This window comes from Loxodonta africana, chromosome 13, assembly GCF_030014295.1.
Source record: "Loxodonta africana isolate mLoxAfr1 chromosome 13, mLoxAfr1.hap2, whole genome shotgun sequence".
NCBI classification, from domain to species: Eukaryota; Metazoa; Chordata; class Mammalia; order Proboscidea; family Elephantidae; genus Loxodonta; species Loxodonta africana.
Window position 1 is genome coordinate 23029424 of NC_087354.1, and position 27601 is coordinate 23057024.

The following is a 27601-nucleotide window of genomic DNA, read 5'->3' on the forward strand; positions in this document are numbered from 1 at the left end:
CGTGGACAATTACATCCAGCACAATGGGGTAAGTTCTATAATGTAATAGTGGTAAACACTGGGGGGACTTCAGGAGCGATAAAGGCGGGAGAAACCGAGACAGGAGGGAGGGTCAACAAAGACTTCCCAAAGGAAGAGACGTTGGAACTGAGTTTTTTTCTTTTTTAATTAAAAAAAAAAAAAAAAAAAAAATTAATGGATAATTTTATACAGATGGTTAAATATTTCCCCCAAAATACAAATGCATATACAGAGAAAAGTAAATCTTTCCTTACCCAGGCCCTTGGCTGCCCAAAGACACCACCAAACACCAAACCCATTGTTGTTGAGTTGATTCCGACTCATAGTGACCTTATGGAAAAGAGTAAAACTGCCCCATAGGGTTTCCAAGGAGCGCCTGGTAGATTCAAACTGCCAGCCTTTTGGTTAGTGGCTGTAGCTCTTAACCAGTATTCCACCAGGGTTTCTAAGACACCACCAGTATTCCCAATAATATATTACCCCCCTCTCTCAAGACAAATGGAGGCATCGCCTAATCAACTTTTTACACCTTTATCTTTTCATTTAACAATGTATATTTTAGAGGTTGATACATATACTGCTGCACACTTCTTTTTAAAAGCTGCATGGTATTCCATTGCAGGGAGAAATGAAAACCTTTTATACTGGTGCTGTATTGGATATGTAGAATTTTACAGTCTTTTGCTATGACAAACAGTATCTCTGTACACATTCTCTTTTGTCCATGTGTGCGGGTAGCTATAAAAGTAGAGTTCCTAGATCCATGGGCACTTAAATTTTGATAGTTAACTGTAAAATTCTCCTTCAAAGCTATTATCAATTTACACTTTTATCATTGGGGTAATAAGGTTTGAGCTGAGTTTTGACTAATGTGTAGAAGTTCACCAGACAGGTAAGAGAACAAAGAGCATGTTTAAGGGGAGGACTGGTACAAGGAATAGCAAGCAGCTTAGGAACTAGGCTAGAGGGCTGGAGACCAGTTAGGAGGCCAACTGGACAAAGGAGACACTGAGTGTAGGTAGGAGCAGTGAAGATGGAGAAAAGGAAGATAGATTAAGGAACTAGAAGGATTAATGATCACTACCATTTATTGAAAGCTAGCAATCTGCTTCCGAAAGGTCATAGCCTTGAAAACCCTATGAAGCAGTTCTATTCTGCACACATGGGGTTGCCATGAGTTGGAACTGACTTGATAACAACCAATAACATTATTTGTGCCTGGCATTTAATCCTCACAACAAAGAAACCGATATTCCCAATTTACTGAAGCCCGGTGATACTAACCTACCAGAGGTCAAATAGTTGGTCAGTGACAGAACCAGAGCCTCCAACTCTGGCTTCCTCTGACTCCCAAGCCCCTGTTCTTAACCACTACTCCACAGGCCCTTTAGGGCTATCTGATATGGGGGCAAAAGGGAGATTTGGAGAAAACACGCACACACGCACACATACATATAGAACCCTAACTCAGCTGAAATGTGCCCACAATTTGTCAATTTAGCAGCCAAGACTCTAGAGCCTCAAGTCTAAGGCCCGAGGCAACCTAAAGTTTCCCTCTTTTATTTCTGGTAGGGCCGAGTGAGAGTGAGGAGGCAAATTTACAAGACCCTTTCCTTTCACTGCTGGATGTTCACTGTACCTGAGAGTGGAAACTCGATGTTTTCAGAGGCCTTCCCCCCATCCCACTTCTTCATTTCTATTAATGGCAGATTTTAAACTTCAGCTCCTAGGAGACAGGCTTCTAAGAGCTGTAGCTTCCAAAAGCTGTTCAAAGTCAATTGTCCTTTAAAAGAACTGAAACATAAAATATTCATCCATTTGCTGTCTTGCGTATCAGCTATGAAATCTAAATGGTAAAACAAAAATCTGGAGCTGTTTTGAAAGGATCACAGTGAAATCTCTGGTAATAGATTTTAATCTTGGATGCACAGTGCTGGTATAGCTAGAAAAATCTTCTTGTGTTTATTGCTGTGCATCTGTAGAACCAGACAATTTAGGAGCTTTGCAAAGGTTTTCTTGGGAGACTTTGAAATGGGCTCAAATACTGTAGTCGAATAACCCTCTGCAGTACTGTCACCAAAAGGAAGACTATTACAGAATAATGGCTGCCATATATGCTAGTTCTTAAAGCCCTAAAATCCTTTTGAAGAAATCTTAACAAACTGTATTTTCCATCCTAATGGAAAGTGTTTTATTCCAAGTATAGTAATTAGAAGGACTTCAAGAGAGAAAACTGTTATTCAATGTATAGGGGGGTAGGTGGATCAAAGCTGATAGTACTCTCTGAGATGGTTTTAAGATGATCGCATAATGGCTGCTGATTGATATTTTCCCATTATTCATGCCTTTATTGTATCCATCTCTGCCGCTCTGGTTACTCTCTAAATCATTTTTTAGACAGCAAAGGAATGATTGTGGCAGACAGGGTTGAATTTTGGAATAACAGGCCATTGAACAATTTCCTAGTAGGGAGTATTCAAGTATCACCAATAGTAAACTAAAGGAAAAACCTCAGAACTATTTGGTCACCTTGTTTTGAAGACGGCCATCTTCCTGTCCTGTGGATAAAGGTCAGCATATCCATACTAAAATAAAGAGCCAGTAAAATTAGAAATACTGTTTAGAGGCCTTTAGCCTAAAAAACCAAGATTTACTTCATCATTTACACCCAAATAATATAAAATTTATATATTTGCTGCACATTGGAAAGAAAATGTCAACAATTAAAGTTTATTTTGTATCATATCTATACAGAGAAATGAACTAGTTACAAGGAAATGAAGTTTCTATATTGTTAATAGCTTAACAGTGAAAGGACTCCTTTTAACTGTTTAGCTTCAAATTAACATCCATACCTGGTACTTATCAAGACACACATTCATATCAAAAATAGTACACCAAAAAATTAATGATTTAACTTTTTTTCAAATAAAACTAAATACATTTAGAAAAGTGAGGACAGTCGAAGAGAGTATTTGACCTAAGATGGAATGCTTATTTAGAAGACTCCTGACACAATACCATTAATTCAGTAATTTGGGAAGTGAAAATATGTATCAAAAAACCTTAAAAAGTTCAGATTTGTAAACCTTATTTTACATTAATATGTAAAAAGCTTTTTGTACAACTGTTCATGCCAACATTATCTAAAGAGCAAAAAATGGCAAATTTGGGGTCTAATCATGAGAGTGGTTAAAGGTTAAATCTAGTATATTCATCTGATAGAATAATATGCAGGCTCTAAAAACCAAAAAGACATATTGACAGAAGAAAATGTACACTATACATGGCTAAATAAAAAACATAGGTGACAGCACTATGCATAGTATTCTTTTAAAACAGATACAGACATACACAGATTTTCTTAAATAGTGGGTATTTCTTGGTGGTACCATCTGGGTGATTTTTTTTCTTTGTATTTTCCTTGTTTTCTGTACCGAGCATAATTTGCTTTAGTAATATGAAATAAAACATTAAAAAACGTAGTTAACAAATCATACACACAGTATAATTTCCCCCTCCAAAAAACTTTATATCTACAAGTATTTTGGAATTATTGGAGTACAGGTTCTTTTAATTTTTTTTTAAACCAAGTTTGCTATAATAAGTATTTTAAAATTTGAAAGACAGTATCTTCTCTTAACAGGAAGCTAGTGTTAATGAGATTGTGGAGACCAACAATTTAAGGCCTGAGGATGCTAATTCTTGCGCTCCTATATGTCAGTAGCATTTGCAGAAAAAGTTGCCAGAGGTTCCATCTGAACCATGTGTAAAAAAGAGACAAACAAGGGGTAATCACTGTAAAATATAAGAACACAAAGGGGCCGGCTTTTTGTAAGGCAACGCTGTTAAAGAAGCTGCCTTCTTTTCCCAGGCTGAAGAGAGGGAGGGTTCTTTACCCCCGTAGTTTTTACCCGTAGTTTTTAAAGGAGCCCTTTGGACATTTTGCCCAGCCCTTCTTTGCCTCATCATGTACTTTTCTGCAAAGAAACCTTTTGAGAGCAGGGAAACGAAAAGGAGTGGAAAAGGGGAAATTCTCTCAAACCTCTGCTTGGGTCAAAAATCCACATTTAACCTGTAAAATAAAAAAGCTTTGAGCTCTTTTTTTTTTTTTTTTCCTGATCACATCATACCGTTTCTAGTCTATCATTTAATAGCAATGAAGTTCTGATCACAGCACGGGTGTTAAACTCCCTATCAATCTGTGGAGACCACTAAGAGTTCCTTCACAATGCCCTAAAAAGAGGACTGCCTTTCTCAAGCCGTGTCACTGTAGCATGCCCTCATTCGGGACCCTTATTACATTTAGAAATTGTTAATTAAACCTCCTATACCTTTGGGAGGCAAGTTTTATTAATTTCTAAGAAAAACAACAAACAGTAATAGATCATTTCAGAGCCTTGCCAACGATCCAACAATTTGCTTTGCCAAGAACCAGAGAAAATCCGTATCTTAACTCTGAAAACAACAAATTTATAAATGAAACCAAAGACAGACATCTCCTTTATTCTAAACCTACTACACACTTAGGGTAGCTTGTTAACTATTTTTACCCCCAGTGACTCTTGCGCATCTCAAACTCACGTAAAACAAGACAAATTATTTAGAGAGAAGGGGCGGGTGTTAAGAAATGAAACCGAGCCTGACAGTTGTCCAGCCAGATCTCGAAGGGCTCAGTCCTTCGGCTCCAGAGCCATCGATATGCAGGGGCCGCTGCGGGTCTTTACCAGAACGCCGTGAACACTGGACTATTTTGTTTTCTTACGTCTTGTATTTAAAAACATACAACAACCGAGTTTTGTTTTTTTTTTAATGTACAAAATGGCTGATATAAAACCACAGAACCTCAGTCTATGCCGCACATTCGCAGCCCTAGTCTGCAAGGCAAACAAAATCCTTCCCCAACACTTGGCCGGGGTGGGGAGCTCCGTGAAAGCCTAGACATCGAGGGCTTGGTGTTCTTTTAGAGATCGGTAGAACGCCATTTATCTCCATCTCGGAGGGAGGCGGTTCCAACCCTTTGAACAAAGGCAGGAAACGGTAACGAAAACCGCTGCAAAGAAGGAAGGGAAATGCTTCTCAGTTCAATTAGCACTCTCCTGGACTCCACTCTAACCCCGCTGTAGGAAAAAAGCCCCGAGGAAAACGTTTCTGCCGTCTCGCTCGCAAGCGACAAATGAAAACAAGCCCTGACTGGGAAGCAGGCCGGCGGCTTCGAGCAAACGGCCCGCCAACTAGGAGCGCGCCGCAGTGTCCCCGAGCATGCCCAGGGCTTGGAGCCCGGGCTCCGACCCGCCCAGGAGAAGCTGCCTACGGCTTCGCTCGGCTGCCCCAGCCCACATTCAGTCCGGAGGCTCCTGCACAGCGCTCAGCTCGCGCCACCCTGACTCCTGAACACCGCCCTTTGAGGAAAACTAGGGCGCAGGGGGTGCTCGGCGGGCCCCGCCTCCGCCGCCATTTTGTTGTTTTCTTCTGTCCTTCCTGGCCGGCCACGTGGCGCATCGCTGCGGAAGCGAAGGCACCGCCCGGCTTCCGGCCAGACTGGTTCCAGCCGGCCGAGGGACTCAGACGCACGCCTGCCCCCTGGTGGCCGGCCAGCCGCGGGGCCCCGGCCGCGCCCTGTTCCGCCCGCCGCCCGCCGCCATTTCCTTCTCTGGTCTCTGCACGTCAGCGCTGCGCAGCGAGCCGCCAACGCAAGAGCGGTTCCTCGTGGGCTGATGTCATGTGCAGGAAGGCTTCTCAAATTGGATAAAGACGGGCTAGAGGCCCGGTCATCTGCATTTGACAGGCGACTTAAAAATGAAACGCAATACCACTGTACCGAGGTCTTTCTAGGTAGACGGTGCCTGATGCCTCAGACTTTTAAAACGAGACCCCGACCTTGGTTTTCAGTCCTGGCTTCCGCCCTCTGGTCACACGCGGGATCTGAGACCCAGTTCTCGGTCCGAGCCTGTTCACGGGCCCGGGGCTTCCTCCTGCTGCGCCGTCTGGGGCGCAGTGCGGGGCGGGGGGAAGGGACTCGCCGTGGGCCGTGGGGGCCGACGACTCGCGTGGGGAGGGCGTCGTGCGCGCGGGAAGGGGCCGCGCGGGGCGGGGGATGGGGGAGCCCAGGTCCGGGCTAGGGGCGCTTTGCGGATCTGGGAGGGGGCGGGGCGGTGTCGGGCGGGGGCTAGAGGAGAGGGGACGCAGGGCGGGAGGCTTAAGAGAAGGGGGTCGCGGACAGAGGTTTAGCCAGGGTGGTAGAGGGGGACGTTTGTCCCCGGGCGTAAGTCCAAGGGGGAGCCGGACGAGGTCGGCGGGGTTTCACACTCCCTCGCCCTGTTGACGAGGCTGGGGGACAGGGGCGGGGGCAGGGCAAGTTTTGAGACTGTACCTGGGCGCTCGTGACCCTTGCTAGCCTTTGGCTACGGATCCGTCCACTTATCCCAAATCTGCCTTTTACCACTGTTATTGGGATATCCCCCGCCCTTTCTCCTTGCCCTGTGAGTTTTTTTTTTTAGACATTTACTCTCTAAACCAATATTAATTTTTTAAATGTGTGCCTTGGGCACATACTTTATTTTATGTAATCTCAACAGCCTTTGAGATGGGAGTTGTCTCTCTCCTAAAAACAGAAAAGTGAAGCTCCGAGATGGTCGTTTGCTCAAGGTTATTTAGCGATTCGGAGGGAGAAAGGACCTGCGACCTGCTCCTTTAGAAAGATTTACAGCCTAGGAAACCCCATGGGGCAGTTTTGCTCCGCTCTGTAGGATTGCTGTGAGTTGGAATTGACTGGAGGGCACACAACAACCATCTAGGGTAGAATCTCTAGGAATCTGAGGCATCTAACTTTCTACTCTTCCTTGTGGTTCTTGTTCCCTATCAGCAGCAAGAAGCTTGTTAGAGATGCAAATTATGGGGCCCACCCCAGACCTTTTGAACCGGAAATTCTGGGTTTGGGCCGTATAATCCGATTAACAATCTCTGAGCTGATGCTGTTGCAGACCACTTATCTCACAACCTTTTTAAGGGTTGGGAAAAAGGGTCTTAGTTGCCAACTCCTGCCGCTCCTCAGAAACCCAGTGGGGCAGCACTACTCTGTCCTATAGGGTCTCTATGAGTCGGAATCAACTGCATTACAAGGGATTGGTGGTGGTTTTGGTTTTTTTAGGCCTGACGCTAGACTGAGGCGTTTTGCGTAATTCGTTGATCTAATCCTCCCAAATCCCCTTTTCAGGAGAGAAAACTAGCTCAGACGAGTTACTTGCTCAAACTTTCAATGAGTGTAGAATGCTAACATTTGTGTAAAATGGCACAAGATTATGGGTGCCGTTTGCTTGCACCATATATGCATAAATGTCTCTAGAAGGATATAAGAAACTGTTAACATTATTTTGTCTCGAGGGATGAAATAGGAAGAGAGGTTTTTTTCTCTGTGTTTTAGTACCTTTTGAATTTTGACACATAAATCTATTCCTACAATTGAAATAAAATTAAACATTAAAAAAAAAATCACAGAACAGCACTAGAGCTAGGTGTCTGGCTCCAGAATCCACATGTTTTTCAGCTCACAAGAAAAATTATTTTAAACGTGAAACGCTATATTAATTTGAGATATTGCTAGTAATAATGAAACATTAAATTATTTCTTAGAAATTTAGTCACCGTTTAAAACTTTTAAACAGATAACCATGTCTAATTCTGGGCTCTGTGGCACATTGTATGATGCATGAAATGTTAATATTTTTATTACTAACAAGAGCTATAAAATAAGCATAAAACAGAACATAAATGTAATGCCTGGCCTCTAAGGAGTATTGATGTATAATTAATTGATAACTGTGAAGAGGTTTGAGCTCTATCAGTGTAGGTCAATATGGAAAGGCAAAGCTCTGTTATTCCTAAAACTGATCATTCTGAAAGATTTTATTATGATTATGTAGCTATTAGATTCAATTTGCAATTAAATGTGTATAAATAATGCTTTTTGTTTTTCCACTAAATGTATATCCAAAATACGTGAAGAGCTACCTGAGTGGGAAAACTGGCCATTCATTCACCATTTTTTTTATGGGAAATTACAAAGGCAATTCAGGGCTGTGTGATCTTGGGCATGTTACCTAACCTCTTGGTGGCTCAGTTTGCTCATCTGTAAAACAGATCATTAAAGTACTTTTCTCAGGCTTGTGAGGATGAATTGAATCATTACAGGAGCTGTGTTTGGAACAGTGCTTGGTATGGACCCAATTCAAGATAAGTCTTAGCTAAAAAAAAAATCAAAAGATGTAGAAGTTTGACAGTTCAGAGGAGAAAGATGTTAATGTTTTGTGCCAAGACCCTTATTGCTGGAAGGGATTGTAAAGATCTTGGAATATTTCAAACATTTGTTCCTAGCAGTTGTATCTGGTCCCTGAAATTAGGAGATGGAGTCTCAGTAGTGATCACCTAAATATCCGTGCAGTCCAGCTTCTGGGCCTGCAGATCCTTACTGAGGGAAGATTGACAGTTTTCGCTTAGGTCAGAGGCCGGGAGTGGTGTGCTGGAGTTGGCTGGCGAGAATGATTGTGCATATCTCTTCTGAGTTTTGCTTTCCGTGATGTCATGTTGGTAGTTTGAAATTGGCCACCTGAGGAATATTTATACCACAGCAATAGGTACACACCACAAATTCAGGACTTTTCCGCCTGGAGACCTGGTTGTTAAATATTTACCAGCATGCCACTGCTTCTTACCCCAGAGCTGAAGCCCTGCAAGGTGAAGGCACCTGGCTCCTCTCAGATTCCCCAGTGTTACACTCTGCCTAGACTCAGCAGAGGCATGACTAATTATGGCAGGTAGGGAGCCTGCTCTGGGCGCTGCTTGAGGAGGGACGCTAAGGAGCAGTTTCTGTTGGCCATTGCAGCTTCCATGCCAGCTATGAGAGATCATTCAGGAGTTTAAAACTGATTGCCAGAGGTGCTGTTTCCCATAGATAGGCCCCTGCTCAGGAGTCCCTAAGTGACTGTCAGCTGAACTGCTTTAATAGCCTTAGTCTCTTAATCAAATCAAACTGTAAACCGACTACTCATGTAAGGGGTGAGTCTGTCCAATGTAACGCAAGTATTCCTGGGGGCAATGAGGAGGAAGCAAGGGGGAACTGGGATAGGAACCTGTCGGACATGACACTTGGATCCCAAACAAAAGGGAACAAAAAAGGGGAGTGGGCATGCTACTCTGATGCACATGCTTGATCTGTGGCCCATTGTATTTTAGGGGTCAGGAACTCCAAAAAAAAAAAAAAAAAATTATTATTTTGTTGCTAAACCTTTTTAGGTGTGGAGTCTTGGAAGAAAGGCTTTTGGTACAACTTCCTCTCATTTCAGCTTCCTGTCTGGCCCAGGAGGGCCAATCACCTTGACATGCCTAATGTCAGTTGGTGAAGGAGATGGGAAGAGAGGAGCATTTTCCACAGCAGAGGATACCATTTGTTCATTCATTTACTTATTCACTCATTCATTCAATCACTTATTCATTCAACAAACCCATAGTAAATACATCCACAGTTTTCATAGCTATATCAGAATCACATGAGGGAGCTTAAAAATCAACCTCTACTTAATCCAGTGGAGTTGAGGTGGAACAAGAAGACATGTCTTGAAGCTGCATTTTAATAGCAATTTTACATACGGTTTAGCAAACATCAGTTGTCCATAGAGAATGAGGGGTTTCGTACTGATAAAGGACATTGAGGGTCATCCCTTGACTCAGCCACTGCTGTGCAAGAACCAGGACACCTTCCCTAATAGGCCTGGGGCCCAGAAATCTGTATTTTGGGAGGGGGGTGGGAAGCCTACATGTGACTCTGGTACATGGCTATTTGCAACTCCCTCCGTCTGCCACGTACCAGGCAGGGACTGTGGGAGAAACTGGGGATGCAGAGATGGAGAGACAATGACCTTCCCTGTCCTCAAGGTGCCTCCAGTCTAGTGGCAAAAAGCTGCAGGAACAGTGTAATTTCAGTAGAGTCTAGTGTTTTTTTTTTTTTTTTTTCTAGTGTTAGATGACAGTGAATATTTGTACTGAGCTTTCTTTGTGTTAAATTTTATACTCTCGCAGCTCTTTACTGAAAAATATTCAAGACTACCCGAAAAATTTAGCTTCATAAACATCCGTCCCCAATACCTAGCTTCGCTAGTTCACATTTTGCCACATTTGCTTTATGTTTCCTCTTTCTTTTTATGAGAGTTAGTGGCAGAGCAATCCTCTTTTAAAAGTTAGGGAAACTAGAGTTTAGAGAGAGAAGTAATTGTTCAAGGCTCTCATTGCTTATATTTGAGGGAGCTGGGATTGGAACCTAGTTCTCCGTGTGTCTACTACTTCCCCTGAAAAAAGAAAATAAGTAAGTTAACTGTGCTTTAACTGTTAAACAGGGAGGGAACTGTCTCTCAAATGTTAAAATCCCTCCCTCGGAGTAACTGTCGGGGTAGTGGTTCTTCCAGGAGGCCAAGCTCCCTCCTCCCACAGTATTCAAGCTGAAGGCTGTACGTGTGATGAGATCTCATAAACAGGTAGCACCCAGACACAGGCTAGGTAAATTGCGGGGGGGGGGGGCTGTTGAGAGGAACCATCCCCCTTCTCTGAAAGTGTGAAAGTGAACTTGGAGGAAGAGTCATCTTCTGGGAAGGAGACTGAGGCAAAAGCTTCTTATAATCCTGTTAACTCCCAGTTTTTGTCCTTTTTGTAGTTCATTCTCTTAAAACTCTCTTATCTCTGTCCTGACCTCTGTCTTTGGTTACATTTCTAAAACTCCTTAGCATATCTTTCTTTCAGTTATCAGTTGATGGGTTCCAGTCCCCTAGTTATTGTCCTAAATCCAGGTGGCCTTTACTCACTGATGGCCTTGTCCCTGCCCAGCTGACTCACAGGGTTTTATCTCCAGGCTGTAGTTTTCCTGTGTACTCCAGACCCAGATATTTCATTGCCTTCTGGGCATTTCTACTTGAATGTCTCAAAATACCCTCAAAGTCAGTTTATCTAGGAATGAGCTCCTGATCTTCCTTCTCCTTCACTCGACCACCGTTTAAGGCTACCATTTCCCTTTCTTAGTGGATAGCTCCACCTTCCACTGTCCTGAACACTTGGAGCCATCTCTGGAATTTCCCTCTCCTGAGGCACGCCCTAGCCATTGAGTTCTTTTACCTTTCCCCATCTCTTAAATCCCTTATCTCTATTGCCTCCACCCTAATCCAAGATATAGCATTCCTCCCTGGACTCCAGTGCAGTCATGTGCCACATAACTTCCATTCGGGCAATGTCAGAATGCCTACGTACATCCATTGTTCCATTAGATTATAATAACAACAACAAAAGCCTGTGGGAGTTGGTTCTGACTTATAGTGACCCAATAGGACAGAGTAGAACTGTCCCATAGGGTTTCCAAGGAGTAGCTGGTGGATTTGAACTGCCGACCTTTTGCTTAGCGGCTGAGCTCTTGACCACTGTGCCACCAGGCCACAAGGTTATAACAAAGCTCAGAAATCCTGATCCAACCGGGTGTAGTGAACAAAACAGCTTCTCCCATGCAACACGTGTATCTCATGTCTCATGCATACAGGCAGTCCCGAGGTTACAAATGAGATCTGTTCCTAAGTCTGTCTTAAAGTCGAATTTGTAGGTAAGTCAGAGCAGGTGCATACGGTTCTTATTTAGTATCAAATATTTGTCTTAGTATAGAGTATGTATGTTACCTTTTTATGCACACAGAACACTTAAACACTTTGAAAAGGAGCAGTGTTTTTATGAGCATCACAAAGTAGTGCCTGTGTTATTACAAACCATTGTATGTATTTAACTCAAATTTTTAATAAAATAGGCTTTATGGCAGTGCATTCATAAGTATGAGTTGTCCGTAAGTCAGACAACTTACATAACTCCCAGGCACTGCTGTTCTGGTGTTTGCAGGGTCCTAATGACATAAGGTCCTATTTCACACAATGTGTTGTGAACATCAAGCAACACATGACTTTAATAGCTCTGTGTTGCTTGGACCCCTTTTCAGTGGAATCCCCGAGGCAGTCAAGATGACCTTGTCACAATGTAGATCTGGTCAAGTCACCCCCCTTCCCCTTCAGTAGCCTCCTGCAGCTCTCCAGGCCCTAATCCCCAACATGAGTAAGGCGTATGAGGCCCTGCGTGGCCTGGCCCCTGCTTGTCCCGCCAGCAGCATCGCGAGTGCTGCTGCCCCTACTCTTTGGGCTCTAGCCACAGGAACATCCATCTGCCTGCTCACCTGGGAACCTTTGGTAGGCTCTTCCCTCCTCCTGTGCACTCCCTTCCCACCCCTCACCAGCTACCAACTGCTGTTCTTAGATCTTGACTCCATCATCTCTTTCTCAAGGATGCTTCCCCCTCCCTAACCAGGTCGGTTCTCCTTCTTATATACTGTCGCAGTGCTTACTACCATTGATCATTGATGATTCGTTGATGTTTTTGTTCATCTCCCCACCTGGACCACAAGTTCCATGTGGGCAGGTGCTGCATCTTCCTTCACTGACTTTTGTATCCTAGCTGCCTACCTGGTACATAGTAGGCATTGAATAAATATTTGTTTAATGAATGAAGGAGGAAATTCTGAGTAACAGAATACTTGGTTCTAAAAAGGATTCTCTTAATAACCAATTACTTAGCATCTTTATTGCCATCTAGTGGTGACTGATGTTATACTGCTGGACCCATTCTTCCTGATTGCCCTGTATTTATAGCTGGTTTTTTTACTCCTGGCACGAAGGGAATCAATACCATGAACAGTAGATGTTTTTTGGGCATTTGCCTTGTTTCAGGGATGTTACTAGGCACTTTGCAACAGTTCGTACTTGATACCATGAGGCAGTAGGTATTACTGGTCCCTTTTTATATGTGAAAGGAGGCCTGGTGGCACAGTGGTTAAAATGCTTGGCTGCTAACCAAATGGTTGGCAGTTTGAACCAACCCACTAGCCACTCCTTTGGAGAAAGATGTGGCGTTCTGCTTCCATAAAGGTTTACAGCCTTGGAAACCCTGTGGGGCAGTTCTGCTCTATCCTATAGGGTCGCTATGAGTTGGAAGCAACTTGACGGCAGTGGTTTGGGCTTTGGTTTTTTTAATATGTGAACATAGGGAGAGTAAGCTACCTTCCCAAGGCCACGTGGCAAGGAGGAGACTTCAGATTCAACACTAGGATTTTTAACCAAATGCCGTCAAGTTGATTTTGGCTAATGGTGATCCCATGTGTTTTAGAATAGAATTGTGCTTCATAGGGTTTTCAACAGCTGATACCTTGAAAGTAGATGGCCAGTCCTGTCTACCAAGGTGCCTCTCGGTGGACTCGAACCTTCAGACTTTCGGTAAACATGTTTTGTAACAGAAGAGATTAATTTGTGGCTCCATGATTTTCAGTAGAATGTCTGCAATCTTGGCGGAGTGCTCGCTGGTTACTCTGCAGCCAGGAACCCATGAGTGCTCCCAACCTGAAGCCCCCCACCCCTTGGCAACTGGATACACCGTGTCTCTGGATGGCTCCCAGAAGATCTTTCTTGGTGTAGGTTTCCTAGGCCTTTTGAATTTGTGGGCTAGAAAGCTGTGACCTTAAAGTCCCTACAAAGTTCCAGACCTTTTGATGGTTACATTTTTTACCAGTCTTCATAAAGTACACTTAAGATCTATGGTAAACATTGATTATATATACACAGTCACCTTGAATATTTTTTGAAACAAGGTAGAATATACATAAGTTGTACTAAGTGTGCTTTGTATTATGATGTGTTCATCATGAGAAGTTGTATGCAGGTAACTTTTTGAGGAGTAAATTTGGTAATATTCTTTTACGTTGAATAAAAAGGAGACAAGTGTCAACTTTAATATGTAAGTTGGAAAAGGAGCATGCCACATGTTATTTAAAAGGCAGAAACCAAATAAATAAATAAAAACCCCAAACTGGTTGCCATCAAATCGATTCCGACTCATGGTGACCCCATGTGCATCAGAGTAGAACTGTGATCCACAGGGTTATCAATGGCTGATTTTTTGGAAGTAGATTGCCAGGACTATTTTTTTTTTTACATTCACATGTATTTGTTCCTTTCTTTTTTTTAAAATTGTACTTTAGTAAAGGTTTACGGAGTAGTTTCTCATTAAACAGTTAATACACATGTTATTCTGTGACATTGGTTTCCACCCCCACGACATGTCAATGCTCTCCTGTTCTAGACCTTGGGTTCCCCATTACCAGCTTTCCTGTCCCCTCCTGTCTTCTCGTCTTTGCCCCTGGGCTGGTGTGCCCATTTAGTCTTGTTTTATGGGCCTGTCCACTCTTTGGCTGAAGGGTGAACCTCAGGAGTGACTTCATTACTGAGCTAAAAGGGAGTCTAGGGGCCATACTCTCAGGGTTTCTCCAGTCTGTCAGACCAGTAAGTCTGGTCTTTTTTTGTGGCTTAGACTTTTGTTCTACATTTTCTTCCAGCTCTGTCTGGGACCCTCTTTTGTGATCCCTGTCAGAGCAGTCGGTGGTGGTAGCTGGGCACCATCTAGTTGTGCTGGACTCAGTCTAGTGGAGGCTATGGTAGTTGTGGTCCGTTAGTCCTTTGGAGTAATCTTTCCATGTCTTTGGTTTTCTTCATTCTCCTTTGCTCTAAACAGGGCCAGGCATTTCTTTTGAGGCACCTCTGGGTGGACACAAACCTCCAACCTTTCCCTTAGAAGCAAGTGAGTTAACCGTTTGCATTCCCCAGGGACTACATTTAAAAGACCCCGTGGCGAATTCTGTTATAGAGACCCAAACCCACTGCTGTTGAGTCAACTCCGACTCATAGAGACCCTGTAGGACAGAGTAGAAATGCCCCATAGAGTTTCCAAGGCTGTAAACCTTCACAGAGGTATACTGCCACGTCTTTCTCCACGGAGCCGCTGGTGTTTTTGAACCGTTGACCTCTCAGCAGCTCAGTGCTTTAACTTCTGTACCATCAGGGCTTCCTGAGAACTACTAGAGCAGTGAATTATGCCCTAATTTATACCAATCTGCTTCCTGCTTTCTGTCTTTTTCTGGGCAGCTCAAGACGCACGAAACCTCACAGTTTCTCCCCCCGCTTCGGAAGAAAGCCAGACAGAGGGATTCCCTTCTGCCTTAGTCTCCACGGCTTGGGTCTTCTCCAGGATTGAACGGTGGTCAGTGTATGAAAGCCAGAAGCGGATCCTCTTTCTCCAATGTAACTGTGTCTGGCTACTCTTCATACTTCGGAGAGCTTGACTAAAATAAACGCCCTTGTCCCCTTCGCCGCCGCCTTGGTCAGGTGAGGGGTGTCAGGCTGGTGGCTGCTACAGGTCTGTGGGGTCTTACCATATTGGCTGACATGGCATTTGTGGAAATGTCTGTGCCTGGGCTGTGTAGGTATGTGCGTTAGCGACCCCTGGTGGAGACTCTTGGCATTTCATCATTTCTTGCTTGTGCCTCCTGCTGGGCTCCCTCTAATGCATTCTCCACGCAGAATCCAGAGCCCACACGGGTTAGGTGGCCAGTGTGCTGTATTACGAGGAGTCCACATGGTGCAGTGTTTAAGCCCTCGGCTGCTAACCACAAGGTCGGCAGTGCAAACCCACCAGTGGCTCTGTGGGAGAAAGATTTGGCAGTCTGCTTCTGTAAAGATTTACAGCCTTGGAAACCCTGTGAGCAGTTCCACTCTGTCCTATAGGGTGGCTGTGAGTCAGAATTGGCTCCACAGTAGTGGGTTTTTTTTTTGTTGTTGTTGTTCTTGCATAAACCTTTCAGCCACTCCTGGTGCCTTACAGAATAAAACTCTTTTTAGCTAAGCATACCAGACCAAAAACGAAACCCATTGCCTTCAAATTGATTCTGACTCATAGCAACCACAAAGGACAGAGTAGAATTTTCCCACAGGGTTTCCAAGGAGCGGCTGGTGGATTCGAACTGCCGACCTTTTGGTTAGCAGCCAAGCTCTTAACTACTGCACCACCAGGGCACCAGCTAAGCATACAGTGGCCTTGATATCTGGTCCCTGCTCACCTCTCCATCCTCTAATTTCAGCTTTCTGATTTTTCACATCCCGAACTTTCTGCCTAGAATGTTCTCATGTCATATCTTTGCCTGTTTAATTTCTTACTGTTTTTCTTAGCCCAGGGATAAGTCCTTACATAAATCTCTGGGTGATTCTGGCACACAGTGAGTGACCGAACCAGTGAGTAAATGAATAAATAAATATATAGATAAGGTCTTTTTTTTTTTTTTCCTCCGGTACAATGATTTAATTGAAGCATTGTTTGAAATAGGAAAAGTTTGGGAGCCATTTAAATGTCCATTGGTGGGGAATCAGTTTAAGATAACAGACGTAACTGTATAGTGGAATACTGTATAGCAGTGGGGCATCTCCATGCTGCTGTGGAAGAATCTCCAATGTAGAATGTTAAGGTTTCGAAAGCTGTGTAGGTTTATTTTTGACGTATGGCAAAAAAGGGCCTATTACACACAGACGTGCTCTGCCCAGCAGCCAGAGGTTGCCTTTGGGGAACGGAACTGGGGAATGTGCATTTCTCTGTGTGCCCTTTTGTATCTTTTGCACTTCGTACCATGCAGTATGTATTTGCTATTAAAAAACAACAGCAAAACAAGCAAACAAAAATTTGGAAAGAAGGCAGATAACATGTCCAGAGAGACAAGTGATTGATTTTCTCCAGATGGTACCCAGGGAGGGATGCTTTGTGCTCTACAAATGATTATTAGATCAAGTGAGCAAGAGAAAACTTAAACTCAACTTGGTTGGTTAACTTTTCTGACTTTCAGCTAAGATTAACCATTGATCTGTTTTTTTTGACCACCCCATAGATTTCTTAATAACTGAATCGTATCAACAATGTAGTGATCAGATCTATTTAGGACTCAGAGACTGACCTGAGAATGTTCCATCCACATGAGGTCAAGGACAAAGCCTTGACCTCGCTGCGGCCCTTCCAAAGCAGGCATCTGGGAGACTGCTCCTTCTAAGCAAGGAAAACAGCTTTAAGATGAATTCCATAGCCCGATCCTAATAAATGCTTATGGCTGGACCCAAGGGGCCACTGTCTCCACCTCAGGGGAGATGGATAGGCCTTCCTGTAGAATGGATGCTTGTTGATTATTAAAGTACCTCTTTGAGTTAATTACCATCTTATATTATGGTCTCATGGTGCCTGAGCAGCACAAGAATATCTTCCTGTCTTTCATCTGGTTTTCATCCCAGTGAAAGCTGTGAGGTGCTCAAATTATCCTTCGTCCTCTCTCCCAGATGAATCTACAGTCATGCTGACATGTCAATACCAGGACAGATGGTGAGTGAATCATACAGGCCCTGACTATTTGTTATCAGTGACAAATACCTTTTCTGTTTCAAATATTCCAATTTAATAAAAGCAATTGTCTTGGGCTGAGTTCTCTAGAGAAGCAAAACCAGAGAGAGAGAGAGAGAGAAAGAGAGAGATTTATCTCAAGGAAATGGCTCATGTAGTTGTAGAGGCTGGCAAGTTCCAAGTCTTGTGGGTCAGGTGTCAGGCTGGAGCCTTCTCTTGACTCACATAGCTGCAGGGGCTGATGAACCCAAGATCAGCAGGTTAGACAGTAGGCTACTGACTCACGGACTACAGAAGCCGACGAATCCCAAGATCAGCAGGTACAATGGCAGGCCACTGGCTCACAGGCTGCGGAGGCTGATGAATCCCTGTATCACCAGGCAGTATGGCAGGCAGCTGGCTCAAGTATGCAGAACCATGGGGCAGATGATGATGAGCTGGATGTAGGATCCAGAGCAAGCAAGTGAGCTTTGTCAGAATGTCCAAATATATATATTGGATGCAGGCCACACCCCCAAAGAAACTCCCCTTTCAACTGATTGGCTGATCACATCACATCATGGAGGATGACTATATCATTTTATAACTGCCAAATTATGTCATTACATAACTGCCAAACCACTGAGAATCACGGTCCAGCCAAGGTGACACACAACCTTAACCATCCCAGTAATATATTCGTCATGTTCCTGGTTCCTGAAAAAAGGCTGCTTGGCAATTGGACTAAACCAAAAGCAAAGAAGTTTCCTGAATAAACTGAATGCTTCGAAGGCCACCGTAGGAGGGGCAGGGGTCTGGGGACCATGGTTTCAGGGGACATCTAAGTCAATTGGCATAATAGAATCTATTAAGAAAACATTCTGCATCCCACTTTGAAGAGTGGCGTCTGGGGTCTTAAACACTAGCAAGCAGCCATGTAAGGTGCATCAATTGGTCTCAACCCACCTGGATCAAAGGAGAATGAAAAACACCAAGGACACAAGGAAATTATGAGCCCAAGAGACAGAAAGGGCTGCATGAACCACAGACTACATCATCCTGAGACTAGAAGAACTTGATGGTGCCCAGCTACAACCGATGACTGCCCTGACAGGGAACACAACAGGGAACCCCTGAGAAATCAGGAGAGCAGTGGGATGTAGACCCCAAATTCTCATAAGACCAGACTTAATGGTCTGACTGAGACTAGAAGGTCTCCGGCGGTAATGGCCCCCAGACCTTCTGTTGGCCCAGGACAGGAACCATTCCTGAACCCAACTCTTCAGACATGGATTGTACTGGACAATGGGTTGGAGAGGGATGCTGGTGAGGAGTGAGCTTCTTGGATCAGGTGGACGCTTGGGACTGTGTTGGCATCTCCTGCCTGGAGGGGAGTCGAGAGGGTGGAGGGGGTTAGAAGCTGGCGAAATAAACACGAAAAGAGAGAGTGGAGGGAGAGAGCGCGCTGTCTCATTAGGGGGAGAGTAATTGGGAGTGTGTAGCAAGGCGTATATGGGTTTTTGTGTGACAGACTGACTTGATTTGTAAACTTTCACTTAAAGCACAATAAAAAAAAAAGCTGCTTGGAAATTCTACTATATAATCAATGGGGTGACGATGACTCTAAATATCACTAATAATGACTGACATTTCTATAGCTCCTTCTTGTCTTTCAAATATAGTCTTTAGGTGATGCAAATGGTCAATGCCCTTGGCTGCTAACTGAAAGGGTGGAGGTTCAAACCCGCCCAGGGGTGCCTCAGAAGAAAGACCTAGTGATCTACTTCTGAAAAGCTAGCCGTTGAACACCCTATGACCCACAGTTCTGCTCTGACACAGATGGGGTGTCCATGAGTCAGTCAACTCGATGGCAACTGGTACCTTTCCATTACTTCTCACAGTTCTAGAAACGAACTCCTCATCGGTATTTGAAGGTTTCAGGATCTGACCCCCATTTCGTCTCTCTCTTTTCGTTTCTGCATACCCCACCTCTTTCACAGTAGTTTACCCAGCGACCTGAATGACTAAGTTTTCTGAGCACGCTTGAACCTCTCTGACTTCTGGCCTTTACACTTTTCTCTTTCAGATGCTGGGATGTTCTTCCCTGCCCTGCTTTGCCTGGTCATCTCATCTTTCTCCAGAGCCCAGCTCAGGTGTGACTCTTACCTGGTGGAGTCTTTCCTGATGTTACGTCTCAGGGCAAGTGCCCCTCGAAGGGCTTTCACAGCTTCCTGGGGTGGCCGTTTTAGTGGCTGTACCTTCCCGGTCCATTACACTTGCTTGTTTATGTTTGCTGGATTGTGCACTTCTCTAGACCCAACCGGTTGTCACTGAGCTGAATCTGGGTCATGGTGACCCCGCCTGTGTCAGAGTAGAACTGTGCTCCATGAGGGTTTCAGTGGCTGACTGGGTCATGGTGACCCCGCCTGTGTCAGAGTAGAACTGTGCTCCATGAGGGTTTCAATGGCTGACTGGGTCATGGTGACCCCGCCTGTGTCAGAGTAGAGCTGTGCTCCATGAGGGTTTCAATGGCTGACTGGGTCATGGTGACCCCCGCCTGTGTCAGAGTAGAGCTGTGCTCCATGAGGGTTTCAGTGGCTGACTGGGTCATGGTGACCCCGCCTGTGTCAGAGTAGAACTGTGCTCCATGAGGGTTTCAATGGCTGACTGGGTCATGGTGACCCCGCCTGTGTCAGAGTAGAGCTGTGCTCCATGAGGGTTTCAATGGCTGACTGGGTCATGGTGACCCCCGCCTGTGTCAGAGTAGAGCTGTGCTCCATGAGGGTTTCAGTGGCTGACTGGGTCATGGTGACCCCGCCTGTGTCAGAGTAGAACTGTGCTCCATGAGGGTTTCAATGGCTGACTGGGTCATGGTGACCCCGCCTGTGTCAGAGTAGAGCTGTGCTCCATGAGGGTTTCAATGGCTGACTGGGTCATGGTGACCCCCGCCTGTGTCAGAGTAGAGCTGTGCTCCATGAGGGTTTCAGTGGCTGACTGGGTCATGGTGACCCCGCCTGTGTCAGAGTAGAACTGTGCTCCATGAGGGTTTCAATGGCTGACTGGGTCATGGTGACCCCGCCTGTGTCAGAGTAGAGCTGTGCTCCATGAGGGTTTCAATGGCTGACTGGGTCATGGTGACCCCGCCTGTGTCAGAGTAGAACTGTGCTCCATGAGGGTTTCAATGGCTGACTGGGTCATGGTGACCCCGCCTGTGTCAGAGTAGAACTGTGCTCCATGAGGGTTTCAATGGCCGACTGGGTCATGGTGACCCCGCCTGTGTCAGAGTAGAACTGTGCTCCATGAGGGTTTCAATGGCCGACTGGGTCATGGTGACTCCGCCTATGTCAGAGTAGAACTGTGCTCCATGAGGGTTTCAATGGCTGACTGGGTCATGGTGACCCCCGCCTGTGTCAGAGTAGAGCTGTGCTCCATGAGGGTTTCAGTGGCTGACTGGGTCATGGTGACCCCGCCTGTGTCAGAGTAGAACTGTGCTCCATGAGGGTTTCAATGGCTGACTGGGTCATGGTGACCCCGCCTGTGTCAGAGTAGAGCTGTGCTCCATGAGGGTTTCAATGGCTGACTGGGTCATGGTGACCCCACCTGTGTCAGAGTAGAACTGTGCTCCATGAGGGTTTCAATGGCTGACTGGGTCATGGTGACCCCGCCTGTGTCAGAGTAGAACTGTGCTCCATGAGGGTTTCAATGGCTGACTGGGTCATGGTGACCCCGCCTGTGTCAGAGTAGAACTGTGCTCCATGAGGGTTTCAATGGCCGACTGGGTCATGGTGACCCCGCCTATGTCAGAGTAGAACTGTGCTCCATGAGGGTTTCAATGGCTGACTGGGTCATGGTGACCCCGCCTGTGTCAGAGTAGAGCTGTGCTCCATGAGGGTTTCAATGGCTGACTGGGTCATGGTGACCCTGCCTGTGTCAGAGTAGAACTGTGCTCCATGAGGGTTTCAATGGCTGACTGGGTCATGGTGATCCCGCCTGTGTCAGAGTAGAGCTGTGCTCCATGAGGGTTTCAATGGCTGATTTTTCAGAAGGGGATCACCAGGCCTTTCTTCTGAGGCACTTCTGGGTGGACTTGAACCACCAGCCTTCCGGTTAGCAGTAGAGTGCTTTAACCTTTTGCACCACTCAGGGACTCCTCTGGGGCAGTGGGTCTCCAACTCCTCCAGCACGTATCAGCATCCCCTGGATGGCTTGTTAAAAGAATGCTGGGTCTACTCCAGAGATGCCGATTTAGTAGGTCTGAAATGGAGCTTGAGAATTTCATTTCTCATAAGTTCCCAGTTGCTGATGCTGCTGGTCTGGCCACAGAATGTGAACCACTGCTCTAGGGCAAGGACTGTGCTTACTTTCTTCATCTCTGTATCCCAGCATGTAGTCATCCTGGTTCAGAGTCTTGGCAGGTACTCGGCCGTCAATAGGGATCTGTTAGTGTTGAATGAATGAGTGTAGCTAAAGGAGGTTATATTGGGCACTGAAGTTGGAATGGACTCCGTGGCAATGGGTTTGGTTTTTTTTTTTCCCCCAATAATATGCCAGGTGGGAAGACTGAACACTTTCTGAGAATTAATGATGAACATGGTGGGAGGAAGTATAGTGCCTGGCACACACCAAACCACACCCGTTGCCTTTGAGTTGATTCTAACTCATAGTGACCCTATAAGACAGAGTGGAACTGCCCCATAGGGTTTCCAAGGAGCGGCTGGAAGTGCTAAGTAAGTCCTCTGAATAGGAGGAAGGGGACAGCAGGTAAGGTGTGGGGAGACTCTGGGGGAGGTAAGGAAGGGAGAAAGGTGAGAGCTCTTGAAGAACTGTATGAGTTGACAATAGCAACTGGAAAGTTCAGTTGGGAAGCTTAAGGGGCAGTGAGTTTATGCTAATCGGGGAGGAACAACTCAGAATAAGAGGGTGAGAATGGTTGATTTCACAACTTGAAGAATGTAATCAACGGCACTGAATTGTACTTGTACAAATTATTGACTTGGTGTGTGTTTTGGTGTGTATACTTTCAACAACAACAAAAAAAAGGGTGAGAGGTGGACTCTTTCTAGATTCTCAGATGTGGGGCTTAACACATTCATTTTGTGACTTTCTTATTTCCTAGTGTGAGCCTTTTAAGGCAGGACATTTTAGCTATGTGCCATAAATCTCAAGAATGTTCTTATTTTGTTATGGTTCAGTTCTAAGTGTTTTAAAATTTCCATGTGCTTTCTTCTTCAACCCATGAATTATTTTGAAGTATGTCTTAAATTTTCAAACCTGTGGGATTTTTTTGTATTATCTTTTTTTGTAATTGATTTCTGCATTAACTGCATGGTGGTCAGAGCATGTGGTCTGTATAATATCAACCCTTTGGCTTTTTTTTTTTTTTGAGCAGATCTTATTGGCTTAGCCTGGGCTTGCTTTTTGTAAATGTGTAAACGCTGTATGTGTAAGTGAATACAGTGTGCGTTCTCCACTTGTTGGGTGCAGTGTTCCAGAATGTCCATTGTTCAAACTTGCTAATGGTACCATTTATATTCTCACTGTTCTCACTATATTCTTACTATTCCGTTGCTAGCTCGTTCTATCCATTACTGAGATGGGGGTGTTAAAATAGCCCAGTATGGTGGTAGATTTTTCAAGTTCTCCTTGCAGCTGTGTTAATTTTTGCTTTATGTATGTTAAGTGCATACAAAGTTAGACTCATTACCTCTTCCTGATGAATGGAGGCTTTTCCCATTGCATAATTACCTTATTATCCCTAGTACTGCTCTTTGTTTTACAGTTTGCTTTGTCTGATAATATAGTGATGCCAGCTTTCTTTTAGTTAGTACTGGCCTGGAATGTTATTTTCCATCTTTAGACTTTTCTGTGTGCCTATGTTTATTTTTTTATTTTTTGGGGATGCCTTTCTCTCTCCCTTTTTTAAATTGTACTTTAGATGAGGGTTTGTAGAACAAACTAGTTTCTGATTAAACAGTTAGTACACTTATTGTTTTATGATATTGGTTAACGACCCCACAACATGTCAACACTCTCCCTTCTCAACCTTAGGTTCCCTGTTACCAGCTCTCCTGTCCCCTCCTGCCTTCTGGCCCTTGCCCCAGGACTGGTGTGCCCCTTTAGTCTCATTTTGTTTTGTGGGCCTGTCCAATCTTTGGCTGAAGGGTGAACCTCAGGAGTGACTTCATTAGTGAGTTGATAGGGTGTCCAGGGGCCATAGTCTCAGGATTTTTCCAGTCTCTGTCAGGCCAGCAAGTCTGGTCTTTCTTTTGGGGCTAGAATTGTGTTCTACATTTTTCTCTGGCTCTGTCCAGGACCCTCTATTGTGATCCCTGTCGGAGTAGTCAGTGGTGGTAGACAGGCGCCATCTAGTTGTACTGGACTCAGTCTGGTGGGGGCCGTGGTAGATGTGGTCCTTAGTCCTTTGGGCTAATATTTCCCTTGTATCTTTAGTTTTCTTCATTCTTCCTTGCTCCTGAAGGGGTGAGACCAATGGAGTATCCTAGATGGCCACTCACAGGCTTTTAAGACCCCAGACGCTACTCACCAAAGTAGAATGTAGAACAGTTTCTTTATAAATTATGTTATGCCGATTGAGCTAGATGTTCCTGGAGACCATGGCCCCCACAGCTCTCAGCCCAGCAATTCAGTCCCTCAGGGAGTTTGGGTGTGTCTATGGAACTTCCATGACCTTGCCTTGTACAGTTTGTGCTGGCTTCCCCAGTATTGTGGACTGTCTTACCCTTCACCATAGTTACCCCTTATCTATTCTCTCATTTTTATTGTCTCATTAGTGTTTTTCTATTCCCACCCCCCCCCTCCCCCCTTTTAACCATCAAAGATTGTTTCTTTTTGCATGTAAACCTTTTCATGAGTTTTTAAAGTAGTGGTCTCATACAGTGTTTGTCCTTTTGTGATCGACTTATTTCACTCAGCATAACGCCCTCCAGATTCATTCATGTTATGAGAAGCTTCACAGATTCATTGTCCTTTATCTTTGTGTAATATTCCATTGTGTGTATGTACCACAGTTTCTTTATCCATTCAGATGTTGATGGGCAGCTAGAATGTTTCCATCTTTTTGCTGTTGTGAATAATGCTGCAGTGAACATGGGTGTGCGTACATCTATACGTGTGATAACTCTTATTTTTCTAGGATATATTCCTAGGAGTGGGGCTGCTGGATCATATGGTATTTCTAGTTCTAGCTTTCTAAGGAAGCACTGTATTGTTTTTACAAAATGGTTGTATCATTTTGCATTCCCACCAACAGTGCATAAGAGTTCTGATCTTCCTGCAGCCTCTCCAACATTTGTTATTTCCTGTTTTTTTTCATTCATGCCAGTAATGCTGGGGTGAGATGGTATCTCATTGTGGTTTTGATTTGCATTTCTCTGATGGCTAGTGATCTGAGGTGCCTCTCTTTTAAATAACAAGCATAGCTAAATTTTAAAAGCATCCTGTCTGAAAAATTTTTGTCTTTTAATTGGAAAGTTTTGCTCTTTAAGTTTATTGTAATTACTGATACTCGTATTTATTTTCAACCATCTTATTAATACATTCTACTGGATTTCTCCTGCTGTTTTGGTTTGTTTCCCCTTCCCAGCGTCACCACTTACCTTTCTCCTTTTGAGCGATTGATGGTTTTTTCCATTATTCTAGATTTTTTTCCCCTAAGATATTTTGAACATTCTATGTCTATATTGTTCTCGTTGGGTGCCGTTGAGTTGATTCTGACTCACGGCGACTGTGTACGACAGAGTAGAACTTTCTTGGCTGCAGTCTTTATGGAAGCAGATCACCAGGTCTTTCTCCTGCAGGGCCTCTAGGTGGGTTCGGGTTGCCAAGCTTTCAGTTAGCGGCCAAGTGCTTAACCGTTGCTACACCAGGGCTTCTATGTCTATGGAAGTGTATCTGTTGTTTTGGCTGTTACCTTAGATATTCTGATGTACATATTAGACAAAATTTAAGCTTAATTATGTTTAACTACCTTCATATGTAAGGACCTTAGAATGCTTTAGTTCAGTGTCTTCAAATTGGAGCACTCACAAGTATACATTCTACAGGATGTGTGGGGATTGTCTTAGGGGAATGAATTCCCTTAACCTCTGCTTTCACATGCGTGCTTGCTGAAATTGATCTGCTGAAAAGTCACCTGAGATGGAGGTGCAGAACTTCCCTTCTTCTCCTTTTATAATTTCCCTTTTCCTACCTCTCACCCATCTCGAGTCTATCTATGGCACATTGCCCTGGGTGTACAAATACAAACTTTTAAATTACCAACAAAGGATCGATTAAAAAATATTGGTGTTAGGATTGAGATAGTGCATGGCTTTAATCGTTGGGTAACAAATACTCCTGCAAGTCAACTGGTTTTCATTTGTTTGAGTAATTTTCGTGCAAAATCAGAGCGTGACTTTTGGCATGTAGCTCAGAAATTCAAAGAACTGAGGGCCACTGCTTTAACAAATCTGACCCTATTTCCACCTCCTAATGAGCAGGGTTTCTCAGTGCTTGCACCTGTACAAACTAAAATTAGAAGTGGGATTGATGCTGAACCTTTCTCATGCTGGTGATTTATTATTATTTTTTGTTTTGTTTTGGGTGCTTCTCTTTTAAATAACAGGCTTAACTAAAATTTAAAAGCATCCACCATGCATGAAGTGATTGGCAATAAAACCTGCCCCTACCATCTCATTGGGAGATACATTTTTATAAAATTTTACTTTGCGTATTTAATAATTATATGTCAAAATGTATTGCATCTTTATGCTGCTTTGATTAATATTTTACTAATCATAATGACTCAAAAGAATTTTTTAGTACTTTGCCTTATACAGAAAATAAAAATTAAAAAAAATTGTTTTAAAGTTTCATTTTATAGTCAAGTTTCTGCTGCCGAAAAGCCTGACAGACTGATCCATAAAAAACTTTTGAGAATATAAATGGTCATATTAGAATAAAATTCAGTGGGGGAGGTAGAAGAGAAATAATCATCCAAGAAAAAAAAAAAAAAAGGAAGACTGTAAAGTGAAAGAGAGAAAGGCAGTTTCTGCCCTCTGGGGCCTGGCCTGACACAAGAACTAGGACTCAGTGCTGCCAGCGGGTGGTGTGGCAGTCACAGATATTCTCTCATGGAACGCGACAATCTCACATTATACAAAACACAGACAAAGCCACTCTGTGGCTGTGGTGATGTGTGCAAAAAGATAAATAGGACTACTTCATAATCTGGCCTAAGCACAGACAAAAACAAGGTCACTGTGAAGCCACAAGAATACTAAACATCCCTGTGGCAGACATCTCCTAGGGTGGTCCCCACGATTACTGCCCCCTACTACCCATGCCTTTGTGTAATTCGCTCACCTTGAGGGGGTGGGATTTGTGGCTTGCCTCTAACCAATGTAATATGGCAAAGGTGAAGAGATTTTGAAGGTGTTATTAAAATCCCTAATCAGTTGATTTTGATACCTCAAAGGACTATAACCTGGGTGGGCCTGACCCCTTCTCTGAAGGCAGGGACTCTCCAGCAGCAGAATCTCTCTCTCTTGCTAGCTTTGAAGACACAAGTTGTTGTGAATTCTACAGCTGCATGGAAATGAGTTCTGCTAACAACTAGAGGGAGCTTAGAAGTGGATCCTTCTCTGGCCAAGCCTCCAGATGAGAATGCAGCCCAGCCGACACCTTGATTGCAGTCTTTAGAGACCCTGGTCCAAGGACCCAGTTAAGTGGGATCCCAACTTCTGACCAGCAGAAACTGTGAGATAATAAGTGAATATTGATTTAAGCTGTTGAATTTGTGGTGATCTGTTACAAAACAATAGAAAACTGACATAATTCTCCTCTTCCAGCCAAAATGAGTAATTGCTTCTCTACCAGTTAACTTTAGCCTTTAGCCTTGTTTTATTCTTCCCTCCTTCTAGATAAGATTTATTAAAATACTCAGTCATAGAGTTACCCGTTTCCTGACAGCATCTAATCCAGAGCAAAGCCCTGCCTCCTTGAACCCTCCTCAAAAGTATCTAACACAAGCCCAAATCCCATAAGTACTTTCTAATACCTTCTTACTGAGATGTACTACAACTCCCCATGTTTCCCCTTGTTACAATGAGTTAATAAACTCAACTTTGTTCACTTTCAGGTGTGTTCCTGGCCATCTTTGGCTGGAAAGTACTGACAAAAATTTCTGCTTGTTGACGAAGAGCTTGCTCATGTGTTTCATAAAAGACTAATGATGGGTATGAACTCATTATATTTAGGTTCCACTGGATATGTT

At 44.1% G+C, this 27601-nt stretch overlaps 1 long non-coding RNA gene across 3 annotated transcripts in view; it reads left to right on the plus strand.

The window, feature by feature from the left end:
• Window positions 1-6195: 6195 nt before the first annotated feature.
• LOC111751631 (uncharacterized) overlaps window positions 6196-27601 on the plus strand; it is a 29177-nt gene continuing 7771 nt past the window's right edge. The window contains exons 1-2 of one of the 3 annotated variants that reach the window (XR_010317371.1): window positions 6196-19481; window positions 26881-27563. This is a non-coding gene — a long non-coding RNA (uncharacterized LOC111751631). Of the gene's footprint in view, window positions 27564-27601 lie in introns of all 3 variants that reach the window. The other 2 variants (XR_010317369.1, XR_010317370.1) reach the window with 2 other exon arrangements.